Here is a 14650-nt window from a genome sequence, read left to right as displayed (position 1 = left end):
GCCGAATGAAAGGGTTTTAGAGAGCAACGGCTTTGGTAAGCAAAGACTTACGAATACACCCTCGCAGGGGATAGCAGACCGGTTCCTGGATAATACTTCTTCAACCATTATGACAGAACTTTGATTATGAAGAAAGAGAATGTCACACTAGATGTGATACGATTTTTCAAAAGTAGCTGGTTACCTACTTTGATGATATTCAATTTTAAACTTGTAATGAGTAATGGATAAAGCAAGGAGTATCGATATTTGACCGAAGTATTCTAATTATAGGGCATTTATGCATGTCGTAATTAATATAAAACTTTTTTTTTTGTTCACTAGAAAACAAATGTTTCAATCTCACTAATACTGGTACAAAATAGTTGCTTATAATTTACTGAATGCGTGGGGACTGAATTTGATGGTCACATCTGCAGAATCACCCTGCATATTACAGCACTGTGTCAAATGACTTTTCTAAATGAACAAATTTCAAAATAAAAATAACACACAAATAACACAGTAAACTGACAAATAGGTGAAGTATTTAATGAAAATTCCTGGTAAAGTTCTATTATCTACACACATATCATAAACTCTCTATGATGCTTTCAAAATCCATAAACAAAAGCCAACATAACGATAAACTGTTTTGTTACTACAAATTTCTTATCTGTGAAAATGTAATTGTTATTATATCAAAATTGATTAGGTAATGACATTCAAATTTCGAACATCTGTGAAAAAAAGCAATTTGATTAGACCTCTATTCTAAATCCATAGAAATAGGATAGTATAGAACGACTGTCAAACTTCGAAAGTGTGACCAAAAATGAAATGCAAGTGTGTGCGTAAATTGTCTATGTGCGAACAAAAATAGTGATGTCATGTTACAACATATTAATAATCTATCGATGTTTAACTGCTTTATCGACTACTTTTTCAAATGTGTTTGAAAAAGTTGAAAATGATAAAGTTGAAGTTGTTTGAAAATGTGTTCGCAAAGAGTTGACTTACCAAAGAAAATTTGAATTTCGCGCCTTTTCCTGCTGACAAGTTGGGTTGGGTGTGTATACGCTGTGTACAAGTATACGCTGTCTTGTGTTTCCTTGTGTTGACGGCAAAGCCGTGGAAAAGTGTATAAAATGTAAGTACTGTGTTGGAAAGTGAAGTTTAAATTTATCGCTAAACATGTGCACCTTCAAAAATATTTTAAGTCGGTTGTAAAGGTAATATCTTAATGATATCTTGTGAACAACTAATTCCATACCTACTTATATACCGACAAGTTATCGATACAGTCATATGAACATTTTGTCAAGCCCTAGCGTAAAGTAACAGTTTAGGTTTTTACACAAAATATTCTAAAATATTGACTAATATGATGAAATATTAACACACAATTGAAGAAAAACTTATAATGAACTGTATAAATTGGTTTTTTACACTTTTTATGCTGTTCATTTGATAAAATATCGTTACGAAAATTTCGCTAGGAATATCATAATAACCTGTGAAATGAGTATTTTCCTGGGTTTTTTGGCCCTGAAACACTACAACCCGGCACACAACATGACACCATCGTCACTAAATTACTTAATATATATTTTTCTTTTTGATGCTCTTATATTTTTCACGTTAAAAAATACGGCAATATGATTTTGGCCGCCTCGGCCGCCTTCGAACTCAAAATTGGTTACGTTTTCTCATATGTAGTCTGCCTCTTTCGCACTTATGGCTTGTTCATATACGTCATGGCTTCCCTTTCGCACACTTCATCTGTCTGTCAAGCGAAGCGACTGACATGTCTCTGTCTAAATCAGGCGAGATGACGTTTTATTCCAAATGAAATGTCAATTATATACCATGTTGACTATGGAAAGTAGAGGCAAGGAACCAAATCTCCATATACCAAAAAGTGTCCGACAAAAAACCATAAATAGGTGGCGCTACAATACCTAGAATACTTGAGAAAAAAACCTAATCATAGACAGCGCACTTCACTCCGACAATAACGATCACGAACGATTTGGAACTATTATTTATAGTTGACAGCTGGACACTTTTGCAACAATTCTGCCTAAGGAGTTTCTGTTCCTTGCCTCTACCTTCCATAATTTTGACATATCTCGTATGTTGGTATCGTTTCGTTCGTACGATATGGCAATCGGCCCCCGACTCTAGTTTGTCTATGAATTAAAACAAAACTACGGATGCGTCACATGCCTGAAAAAAGTTTTCATTACCGCTATATGATGTACAGTTTATCGTTTAATTAGTTTATAAATATAAAAATCATTATTTTTGTTGATTTTAAACCAACTATGCAAAAGTTTCGTGTAAAATGAACGATAAAAATATTTCGGAGACACCGTCTCATAATAAGTGTTTAGATATGTGTAGATAAAAAAGTGTATGTAACTGTACATAATTAGGCATTAAAACAATCGTGTAGTCCTTTTAAAAAGAGACAGAAGAACTCAATTTGTTTGTTTTTTAAACCCACACTCGTATTTTAATGACTTTTATTATGTAGCAGTCACATAATAAAATACTATTACAGCAGATTAAGCCACGGCTACGGTCACGATACACAATTTTTAGCCGGAGAGCGACGCTTATATCTAGTTGCACATTCTCGTATTTTCTGACTAAAACGTCAACGCTGTGTGCATTTCATTCAAGTTAATTGAAAGCGAATTCATTAATTATTGATGGAATTCTGAAAACGGATATCTGATTTCCATGAAATAATGGGCACTATCCGCAAATTGCAGTACTGCCCACGCTAGTTCACTTTGCCGTTCTTTTATGACTATTGCATGCACATATTTTTGAAAAATATGTTCTAATAATAGAAGGGTTGTTGTAGTCAAAAAACATTTTAAGACGAAAGTGGATGATCGCCCCAAACCGTATACCTATAGTCCCCAATTTCGTCTCTGGTTATTAACATTAATGATAATATTTTGACACAATTTCATGTATAGCAACCGCCCGCAGCTATGCCCCCTTTGTTCAATTTTTTTCGTATTTTTTATTTATATTTCGCTCCTAACTCTTAGAATAATAAAAAAAACGAAAAAGTCAAACCAAGGGTAAACGGTCATCCCCTTTCCTCTTAAACTATACTTTTTTTGTTATACACTAACTTGTCAAGTGTGTCAAAATTCAAAATTCAAAATTCAAAAATTTATTCTGCAAGTAGGCCTCAAGGGCTCTTTTACAAGTCAATACAACATTTATAGTAACATCATATAGTGACATAAAAAATACATAACAACATTTATAAATACAACAGCCAATACCTGGGTAAACATTACATTATAACAATCTTAAAATAAATAATTAATACAATACAATAGAGATGTATAGTCTCTATGGTTAAAAACACATTAAATCTGGAGATGTAAAAGGTCCCCAATGTCAGAGTACTAATACTAATAAAATTTGGAGGTGTAAAGTCTCTCCAAGTGTCAAAATAAAATTTATACTAAATAAATAAACCGCGTCTGGACTGTTAAACTAGCAGTCTCATAAACTAATGCTACATTCTGTACATAACTAGTATGTACCAAGTCAAGTATGTTATACAATATGACAGAGACGTATAGTCTCCACGGTTAATACATTAAGTTTGGAGATGTATAAGGTCCCCACGGTCTGAGAAAAATAATAATACACAATAATAAGATTTGGAGGTGTAAAGGTTCTCCAAATGTCAAAGAATTAAAAAAATAAAAAATTGTATGAAATACATATTTCACGTCAAGAGACTGTTAAGCTAACAATCTTAAAACTAGTTCTACAGAATACATAACTACTATGTATTTAATATGTCAATGTCATCATCAAAATAACTAAAACATAACAAACATTAATACATAAGGTTGAACAGCTAGAAACAACAGCGCCATATGCCTCTCCGGGACACTGCACGCAAAACTATTACAGCTTTTGAGACTGGATACTTGGCCATGATTCCGTGTCTCCCAAGTAGTCATCTATTTTATAGTATCCCTTTTTGAGAAGTGCATTTTTGACGTATTGCTTGAATGAAGTATAGGGCAGGTTCCATGCCTCTAAGGGTACTTTGTTATAAAATGTTACACAGTTTCCCATGAACGATTTTTTAACTTTCTGTAGACGAAACTTGGAGACTACTTACTTATGTTTATTTCGCGTATTATAACTATGGATATCGGACAGTTTCTTAAAGGACTTTATATTCTTATGCGTATACATTATCACATCTAGTATGTATTGTGAAGCTACTGTGAGAATATCTATTTCCTTGAATCGTTCTCTCAGTGAGTCACGAGAAGCCATGTTATAAATAGATCTGATTGCCCTCTTCTGAAGAACGAAGATGGTTTCTATGTCAGCTGCTTTGCCCCACGCCAGTATGCCATAAGACATAATACTGTGAAAGTAACTGAAGTAAACTAGGCGAGCTGTCTCCACGTCAGTAAACTGCCTGATTCTTCTTACTGCATACGCGGCAGAGCTCAACCTTTTCGCCAGGGCAGATATGTGAGGGGCCCATTGCAGTTTACTATCTAAAGTAAGGCCCAGAAAAACCGTATTCTCGACAAGGTCCAGCGTTTCGCCATTTAATGTGATGATAGTTTCAGATTTTCTTACATTCGGCAGCGAAAATTTGACACATTTCGTCTTTTTCGCATTAAGAAGTAAGTTATTTGCTGTGAACCATTCTAGTACCTTTTCCAAAGTTTCATTGACTTGGCTATAATCGCTCAGTTTCCTGTCAACTTTGAAAATTAGTGAGGTGCCATCAGCCCTGCTGTAATCCTAAACCCTGACACGCAAATACATATGACACGAATATGTTTACGAAAGAGCGTTTCCTTCTAAAACTAGCGATATAACATAAGACAGGTAGGCTTACAAATTATTAAGCATACAATAAACTGTATAACGATTAAATTTGATTGTATGTCCCTTTCCCCATATGCACAATCAATATTTGAAGCGGAAAGCGGGTGATTTGTGTGAAATTGGATTGTGTGCGCGATTGACGTGCGTCGGCGGCCATTAGTGGCGCGCGGATTGAGCGCCCGGGCTGAATGGCAATTATTCAACAACGTTTTTTAAAAACGTCATTTGTTTTCGACAGTAAAACGACCATGTTTTACCTGACGCTAGTAAAATATAACTGTTAACATACCTCACCTACCTACTTACCTTACTTATCACCTCTGCAAAATTATAAGCAGACATAGAAGTTTTTGTGGCAAAAACGTAAAAAATGTAACTTCTACTTCCTGTAAATTATCGAGAAATTTAAAGAATGCAAATCAATTACAAATCGATACATAATTTCTTTATTACATATATTTAGACTTCAAAATAAAATCGTTAACTGTAGTAAACAATGCCAAAAGAATACAAAACTACCAATATACCAAAGAAGATACAGGACGTGTTGTGCATTTCGTAGTAGCTATATCTTAATATACAATGTTAAAAATGTCTATAGCGCCAAGGTAATATCGATAATAGACATGTCGATATTTGATTTTGTCAATCACTTTATTTTGCCACAAGAACTTCTTTGTCTGATTATAAGTTATTATAACAGTCCATCTGTTAAGAAAACTTTTCCAAGAACTAACGCTAGTATTTCATAAATGCTTTAAATGTGTAATGATCGCTATAACAATAAATAGTCTACTTTCACTCGATATAACAACATATCATATGGTATAATTTTGAATTAGCATTAGATACATGAAATATTTAATCGAAAAAAATTGAAGCACCAATACTATTAATAAATGACTGAAAAATGAAATGAATATTACATGCCATAACATTAGCTTTACGATCATAACTTAAATTTATAAATCATAATATTTCTGTATTTTTTCTTACTAATATAGGTTTTTACGTAGTAAATACGACCAGGTGACAAGTCGATGAAGCCCCGCTTTTTGGAGCTTCTATTTTCCACTCTGATAGACATAAGGTAACTAGCTGAGGCTTGTAAAGTATATTTATTGTATATAATATAATATTTAATTGTATAGTGACGTATCAAATGTAAATTTTATGAATAAATAATTTAATTTAATTGACAAACCTACCCAATAAATAGCGTTTGTACTTACTACGTTTTTATGCGAGCCCCATTACTCTTTAAACTCTGTGTATGGTATACCTATGTCTATTTGTCTAACCTATACCATACTTGGTACTGCGTTCAATGCTCAAACATCAAAAACTATATCTACAAAATATAATGTTATATTAAAACCTTTTATAAAGTACATATTTGCAATATAGAATCTTAGCATTAGGTTGAAAGATATTATATCAAATGCCTGTTCTACCGCACGAGAGTTATACCTGATAAGAAAATGACATTTATATGTATATTTCTTGTTAATTAACCGTTATATCGACAAATAATATATAATTAGTTGTTATAATCGAGTGAAACGTACCGCCTTTAAATATATACAATCGATATGTCTGATTTTGCGATATTTGGGAACATTTATTTGTATGAAAAAAACACGTAAAAAAAATAAACAGCCTCTCACACTAAATGCTTATACCGTCTCTGTTCTGTCGCGGGTGAAATGGTAGAAATATACCACTAAGATAGAAACCCCCATCTTAGGTTAATTGCGATTTATTAATATGCCGGTGTGGATAAGGAGAGATTGGAACTGATACATGAAACGAAGAAAGATCGCGCAAAGCGGCTCACAAGATGAAGGGAGATGATAATATATTATTTTTCACCCCACCAACTGGTAAAGGCCCTCTTGCTTGTTCAATAACTAATGAGAAAGTTGCATTTTATCCGCATGTGGGGCAAAGTAATCAGGTGCAAATGTTGAGTTCTTTCTTTATGTTGGCTGGGAGAATTTACTTTTAAATGATGATTTTGAATGATAATTTTTTTACGAATTTTTTTATGAACGTATCATTTGGATTTGATTTCGTTTTTTATTTTTTGGTATTGCATAGTATGAGTTTTACTCGGAGTCAAAGTTTGTTTATCCCTCGAGTCTTGAAACCTTCGCAACACTCAAGATTCCATTTCTCGAACTACTCGCTACGCACGTGGTTCAATTTTGGAATCTTTCGCTTGCTCGCGTATCAATATTAGCACGAGCGGCTAAACAACAACTTTGCCCCCTTGAAAACAAAGAACTATTGCGTTTTAGTCTCCATGCCGAATAAAGCCGTTTGCGATGCGCCAACAATGAAGGCATGAAGATATGGCGGTTAATCCACGTCTGCCAGAGGGATTTTGTTAAATTTTCCTAACGAAAGTTGACGTAAGTATAACACACAGCCAAGGCTGATTTCTGTAAAAAACTGCCAATTCTACATTTCCTATCATATGAGTATTTAATACTCGTAACTATCCAAAGGACATTTCATCCAAAAAAAATTCAATTATCATGATTCAATCTCTGGGCAAAAATAAGTGGCGAGCATTATTTATTTAAGTCAAGTCAAGTTAACGTTTGTAATCGACATTCCGTGCCCCGAGCTATTTATCGAAGCGCCCCAAGCAACAGGTTCTGTATTCACATCGTCTACCGAGATCTGACAAGCGTTCGCCTATGACAGGCCAATATATATATGACGGAGTTCAGTGAAAAAGGTTATATGTTAGCATTTGACATATAACCTAAAATTTTTAGGTAGGTTGTTTTCACAGAAATATTAAGATTCAACATATATTTTAACTAAAAAATGATAGTTATAAAATATTAAAGTAGGCATATTAACTGCTGACATTGGATTGTTCACATTAATTATTTGCAATATTATGCTTAATAAGCGTATTCAGATTTCAAAAATATAATACATAATCATATCAGTTTTAGAATATATAGCAAGTACACCAATACCTCCATGTTGCCTAAAATTATATTTTTAAAATGTCAGTATACCTTGAATTATGCATAACCGACAGTAGGGTAGATACAAATATTAAGTTTTGTTCTGATTCATTAATAAAAAAAAGTCAAAACTAGTAAAGTGTTTAGTATTATATTACATCCGACAAATGTTAGTAACAGAAGAATACCTTGATATGCTTGAGCGAAAGCCTGCTTTTTGGATTCTTTACTAGGTACCTACTTAGTTCTTACAGATCTTGAACTCACTTTCTACTGGAACGACCGAGACGAATGCTTGCCTGATTTTAGTAGGTACCTAGGTTCTACTATAAGAATTTCAGGTCAGATTCTCAGTTCAACGAGCTTCACCCCTTATCGGTCTCTTACCATCTACGCTTCGTTTTGCCTGTTAAGTGACAAAAAGGCTCGCAAAAATCGCGCTTTTTGAGACTACTGATATTATTTTACATAAATATTACCATCAATAAAATGTACCATCGGCAATAAGCCAAATTTTCGTAGTAGTACAAAGTGACAAATTAAGTACAAATTAGCATCAATCGAAGCTTGACTGCGATACATGATGATTGCTCAAAAGCTCGTAAGGCAAACATGTATACGAGACACTTTAAAGACTTGAAACATAAAAACAGAATTGTTATTTGTGACAACATAGGTGCAACTTAGTAGTCCAGTTGTCTATCGTATTGCTAAGTTACGATCGCAACTAATATAATAATTTATTAACCTGACTGAATATTAATGAAATGCAGCCGCTGTAGGCTTTTCAGAGATGAATACAGACGTATTTTGATCAATTTTTTTTCGGAGTTTACCCCAAATTCATGCAAATCGTCACGTAGGTCATTTCGAATATTCAAGTATTGTCATGATGGAACGTGCTCCAAAATATCCCATCATTTAGACTCCAACAGGATAGCCATGAAAGCTCCACCATGATGACTATATTATAGAGGTACAGTTGACATAATTTATATTGAAGCAAAAATAAAATGAAAATTATTCCAAAATAAAATCCGAAACAGTGGAACACTTTATAGGCTACTACGGGCCTCTACTCGCATCGCCGTCCGTTTAATTTCAAATTAATTTATTTAATTTAAATCTGAGTGGAGCTCTACAACATTTGTGTCGCTTAACTTCAAACTCAGGTAAATCCATTCGACTCTCTTTTCTTAATAGCAGAATAGCATAATCTGACAGATGGATTTATCTGAGTTTGAAATCAATTGACTCATTTGAAAAATACGAGTATACATATGTTACAAATCTTAAAGCTCTACTTTCAACTGTTTAGGCTGTGCGTTGTCTGTCAGTATCTAAGTAACGAAACTGTTACATCCCCCTCCTTCTTTTAGACTAAAAATATCAATGCGTCATTTATTAAACCACGAGTACCACGACGACGTATACAAGCATTCAGGCCACCATGGTGAGTATACAACGATGTTTTACTTATGTTCAGTAAAATTATTATTTGGTTTGTCCTCTTTTAATGCAGCAGTTACAAAACTAACAGATAAAAATATCTTATGAACATAAAGACAGACTTGAAATATTTTTTAAAATATCCAGACACCCGTTAAAAGACACAGTTTTTTACCACGACGGTGGCAAACAAGCATACGGCCCGCCTGATGGTAAGCAGTCACCGTAGCCTATGGATGCCTGCAACTCCAGAGGTGTTACATGCGCGTTGCCGACCCTAGGCTAGGCTAGGCCAGGGTTGAGTTAGGCAATATCAAAGACACAGGTACCAACATATTAAGAAAATAACGAACGTAGGTATTTGCGTAAAAGATAAAAATTGCGTAAAAAACAAATATTGTATCAAGTATCCTACCTTTTCTCAGCAGGAAACCCTTAATTGAGTTCGGTGTTAACTTTCCTCCCGCTTGACAAAACATCACCGAAGGGATCATTACCTTAGGATAACCGAGTCCGCTGTCATATTAACGAACAACAATATTCGCAAGTTATTTTGCCGGAAAACTCCTCTGCTCGGCTTGAATAGCCATGGAGCTCATAAATTTTCGTCAAAATTATTACAAACAAGCAAATTTTCCAAAACTGTAATTATATTTTGAGTCTTTTAAGCCGGCAACAGGGTCTGTACTTGCAGGAATTATATTGAGAAAAAGGTTTATCTCAGACAATTTCAACAGAAAAGTCGGCCTACTTTCGGATCACGTTCCAAACTACACTATAACTCGGAGATGATATCACTCCCACGTTATTTTCTGTGCGACAGCCGCCTTCATTTTCTTTGCTCTCCTAATTATTCGTCCGCATTCCACACACGCGCTCAGTGCTTTATTAAGGTTTGCTTACAAACGTCCCTTAAGAATTAATAATGTAATAAAATATACTTACTTTATATATTTTTCATTATATATTTTTAACATATTATTTTTTCTCAAAAAATCCACGCAATATTCATTTTAAAATCAGCAAGAAGTAGATGTTGTGTTAACAAACAGCTTGTTATTTTGAGTACGGATACTTATAATAAGGTGCGATAAGTCAAAGCCAAAAGCTACTGTGCACAGTGACGAGGCATCCATAAAGCTCGATTCCGACCGGCTTGCGGAGCTTGCTTGTAATGAAACAATAATTGAACACCTTCTTGCTACCTTAATACCATGAACCTCAAGTAAAACCATAAGTAATAGGTATATTTTGTTACTCTCAGTCCATTAAGCACAACCGCTGCGTACCGAATTCTTAAATCCCTTGAGGCAATAAACTCTCAGGTTTATGGCATTTGGTATTGACAGGGTGGATTTCAATCAGACAACCTTATTCTGAGATATTTGCCGCGTACACTGGTAGCATCGAAATGTATAAAGCTGACAAGACGAGAGTAGTAGATACCTATTTATTTTTGTTTCTTGTATTTCACTGAATAATTTTACTGTGTGTGGCCTGACTAATTAACAGTTTATACGAGTTGGTAGATAGATGGTTGGTTGGTAGATGGTCATTCTCAAATTTTGTCCAGATGTTTTTGAAAGATTGAACACTTTTACTTTTCAAAAGTATATCCATTCATTAAGCATATTTTAAGTGTACATAATATATGGACAAGCTTAACACATTCAGTGCCAGTGCGAGCTACGCGCTACAAGCGTAGCCGATAACATGGAAAAAGACATATGTAGCGCCTACGAACAGAGAACGTCGCTTTGCGGAGCTTTGTTAAGCGAGACCGGTTATTACAATCATATCATGGTTATGAACCACGCCACGGTGGTGACAAATTAAAAAAAGTTCTATTTAAGTTTAGAACTAGATATGATCTCTCCAATTTGTAAAAGCATACGATCGTAGTTTATAATATCTAAGATACCATTAACATTTATTGATGACTATAATGTCAAAGTTAGATATAACTTAGGTCAGGCTAGGTTTCGCACAAAGCGCATAGCCACGAATATTGAATAATTACAAATTCCTATTTACCAAGACATCTAGGTATTTATCTTGCTATTTTCCTAACTATGTGTTAATTATATGTAGGGTTGCCATACGTTCCGTATATACTGGACTGTTACAGTATTTGAGTACCGCGTCCCGTATTATTCCCCTCCCGTTCGGTTTTTGTCCCGTATATCAATACCGCTGCAGAATACTTATATAAATAGTCACAATCATCTATGAGAATGCATATTTGCACCCCCATGTAACGCCGTTACTACCATATTGTCCCTTACCAATTTCAAAGAATTATAGAAACCCTAATTATATGGTCAACTAAAACTTTCTCTCTCTCTATGCTGATGATTAAGCGAGAGAGTTTTCTGTATAAGTAGCTACGTTAGTGTAAACCGTTTATTACTGGTCACCCTCCAATTACTGGCCACTTTATACTGAAATGGCTAAAATAAGAATTTTATTTATTTATTTACACAATTCAAGTAAACTAAATAACTATCTTGCCTAACTAAATAACTTAAATATAACTTAGATTGTGTGATTATTAAACCAGAATCCCTTTTATTATAAGGTGGCCAGTAATTAGAGGGTGGCTAGTAATAGACGGTTTACCTATTACTTACGGCCGAATTCGAACAATGCTTATAAAAAGTAACACCGATACGTACTGATGTGTCAGTATCAAAAGTGACATTTCTTCAACCAAAAATGTCACTTTGATACTGCCAGATTGTTATCGTATCGGTTCGACATCTCATAAATATTGTTCGAATTGGGCCGTTACCCTCTACAAACTAATCCGGGTTAGAGCTAGAATTCAGGTCCTGTGCACTAAAGGATTAGGTTAGGTAATAGCGGCCTGATTCGGATCTTAAGATAGATACGTCAAATATTAGGTCTAGATTTGATATGGTTCGGATATGTCAGTGTCAAAAGTGACGTTTTGTTTGAAGAAACGTTGATAAACTGACATATCCGATGCATATCGTATCTAGACCTAATATTTGACGCATCTTAAAGTCCGAATCGGGCCTTAACTATCTAGTACTTAAAAACACGCGTGTACTCGTAACATGTTGTGTGTCGAGCTTCGTTTGTCAGTCCATCCGTTCGTCCATTTGTCTGTCAATACCTTTTATCTCGGGAACGCGTGGAGGTATCGAGTAGAAATTAAAACCATATGACGACCGGTCTGGCCTAGTTGGTAATAGTGACCCTGCCTATGAAGCCGATGGTGCCGGGTTCAAATCCAGAAAAGGGCATTTAGGCGTGTGATGAGCACAGATAAATGTTCCTGAGTCAGGGGTTTTTTTCTATGTATTTATAAATATTTATATATTACATATATCGTTGTCTAAGTACCCACAACACACGCCTTATTGAGCTTACGGTGGGACTTTAGTCAATTTGTGTAATAATGTCCTATAATATTTATTTATTTATATACTCAGGTCTACAGTTCTATGAAGCTGTGAAATAATCAAATTTCTGAGTTAATGTAAAAAAAGGTACGTACGTGTATACCGCAAAAATGTATATTTCGACACTCTAAAGGGAATCAAAATATATGGGGTACTTTTCGTTAACCTAGAACTATGAAATTTGGCAACTATACGAAAAAATCCGAAATTTGTAATTAAATCATAAAAATATAGTCTTTATTTGAAGTACGTAATCAATCATCGAGGATAAGAAACGGTATGCGCGGTCATACTCATAATTGTATAAGTGACCTCTTTGCAGATTTTTATAATTTTTACTAATTTGTACATAAGAGAAAACTCGGGTTTTATTTATTTATTTAATTATAGATTGTTGTACATGGAGCACCACTATGGTAAAATGGACGAAATATAACTTGCACCGATCTTTTGAACAACTTAGGTATGGCGAATCGTTGGAAATTACTCGTAATTGTTAACCAAGTTAATGTTAGGGTACCTAATAATTTTAATAAGTTAGGTATAGTAGTAGGTAAGTGCATGGTTACTTAAAACCATTTTTTTTTAATTATTGATCTCACCTACGCAACTTCTATGAATCTGATTTGTAATACGGCAAAAAAATTAAAATAACATGGTGTTTTACTGAAACTTAAAATTCCTCGAGATACTCGAGAAACTCGAGAAATCCTGGTCGAGAATTCCCGTGCCTCGATAAATAAAAGAAGTAGAGAAACCAGAAACCATAATTGAGTACTTTCAGAGCATGAAAAACAATATGCGACCTATGGCGATCAGAAGGGTGTAACAGCCACACACATATAAGTAGACTCGTCCGATGAACCATTGCTGTCACTAAAAACATGTTTTTAGGGTTCCGTAGTCAACTAGGAACCCTGTGTCTCCCCCCCCCCTTCTAACTTTTGAACCATAGGTCAAAAAAATATGAAAAAAAATCGTGGAAGTAGAGCTTAAGAAAGACATTAAATGAAAACTATAGCGGACATGATCAGTTTAGCTATTTTTGAGTTATCGTAAAAAGTTTCCCCTTCATAGTAAAAAGACGTACTATCCACAGTTCATCCCTTGGTTAATAATCTACTATACTTTAAGCTCCAGTTTAGCTTATTGTGACGGAAACGTAACTACGGAACCCTACTCTGAGCATGGCCCGATATGCTCTTGGCCGTTTTTTTTAATACCTTTTCAACTTTCCGCGATTCCACGATTTGCTAACGGACTTCACTCCTAATGTAGGTCGGTGGATCTACTATTTCATGTCGCTCGTTGTCATGGTTACGGTCGCCCGGGTCACTCTTAAAACCTTAGTTTTATGGTATTTAAAATAACCAAATATAAGTGTGTTGTATAGACATTTTATTACGCCAATCCTATGATCTGAAGGGCTCTGAATGGCTATCCCTTTCCATAATGGTCCATCTCCTTAGCATAGGTAGTAGAACGTACTACCTATAACATTCCTTAAAAAACTATGCTTTTATATTATTATTTAATACTTTTATCGCCTGACTTATGGGACAGAATAACAACAAAAAAAGTTGATCCACACAAATACCATCAGAACTTTTACAAAATTGCGGAATTTTCACATACAAACATCATCTCACATTTCGTATACTTAGGAAACAAAATTTACCATTATCTGAAATGGAAACGTCCTTTATTTCTTGTAAATTTTTCGAATATTTCCAATAACTCTCCTAGCTTTTTGGAAACTTTCCGCAACTTACACTTCTATAGCCTACACTAGTGTTACTATGAAAATAGCGAACAAATTCAACTGAGTAAAAGGTCGGTAAACATGCATGGAAAAGTTTTGCCGCGCGCAACCTATGTAAGATTAACGCGGCAGTACGCGAGGTG

The 14650-nt window shown here is 34.7% G+C and overlaps 1 long non-coding RNA gene across 1 annotated transcript; it reads right to left on the bottom strand.

Annotated features, from left to right (window-relative positions):
* Window positions 1-828: 828 nt before the first annotated feature.
* On the bottom strand, window positions 829-1606 carry LOC133520546 (uncharacterized). The gene is made up of 2 exons (XR_009799772.1): window positions 1494-1606; window positions 829-1181 (listed from the first exon to the last, which is right to left on the bottom strand). It is a non-coding gene; the product is annotated as an uncharacterized LOC133520546 (long non-coding RNA).
* Window positions 1607-14650: the final 13044 nt, after the last annotated feature.

Source organism: Cydia pomonella, chromosome 8, assembly GCF_033807575.1.
Source record: "Cydia pomonella isolate Wapato2018A chromosome 8, ilCydPomo1, whole genome shotgun sequence".
Classification (NCBI taxonomy): Eukaryota; Metazoa; Arthropoda; class Insecta; order Lepidoptera; family Tortricidae; genus Cydia; species Cydia pomonella.
Note: the sequence above shows the minus strand (reverse complement) of the source record. Positions and strands in the feature narration are given on the sequence as shown.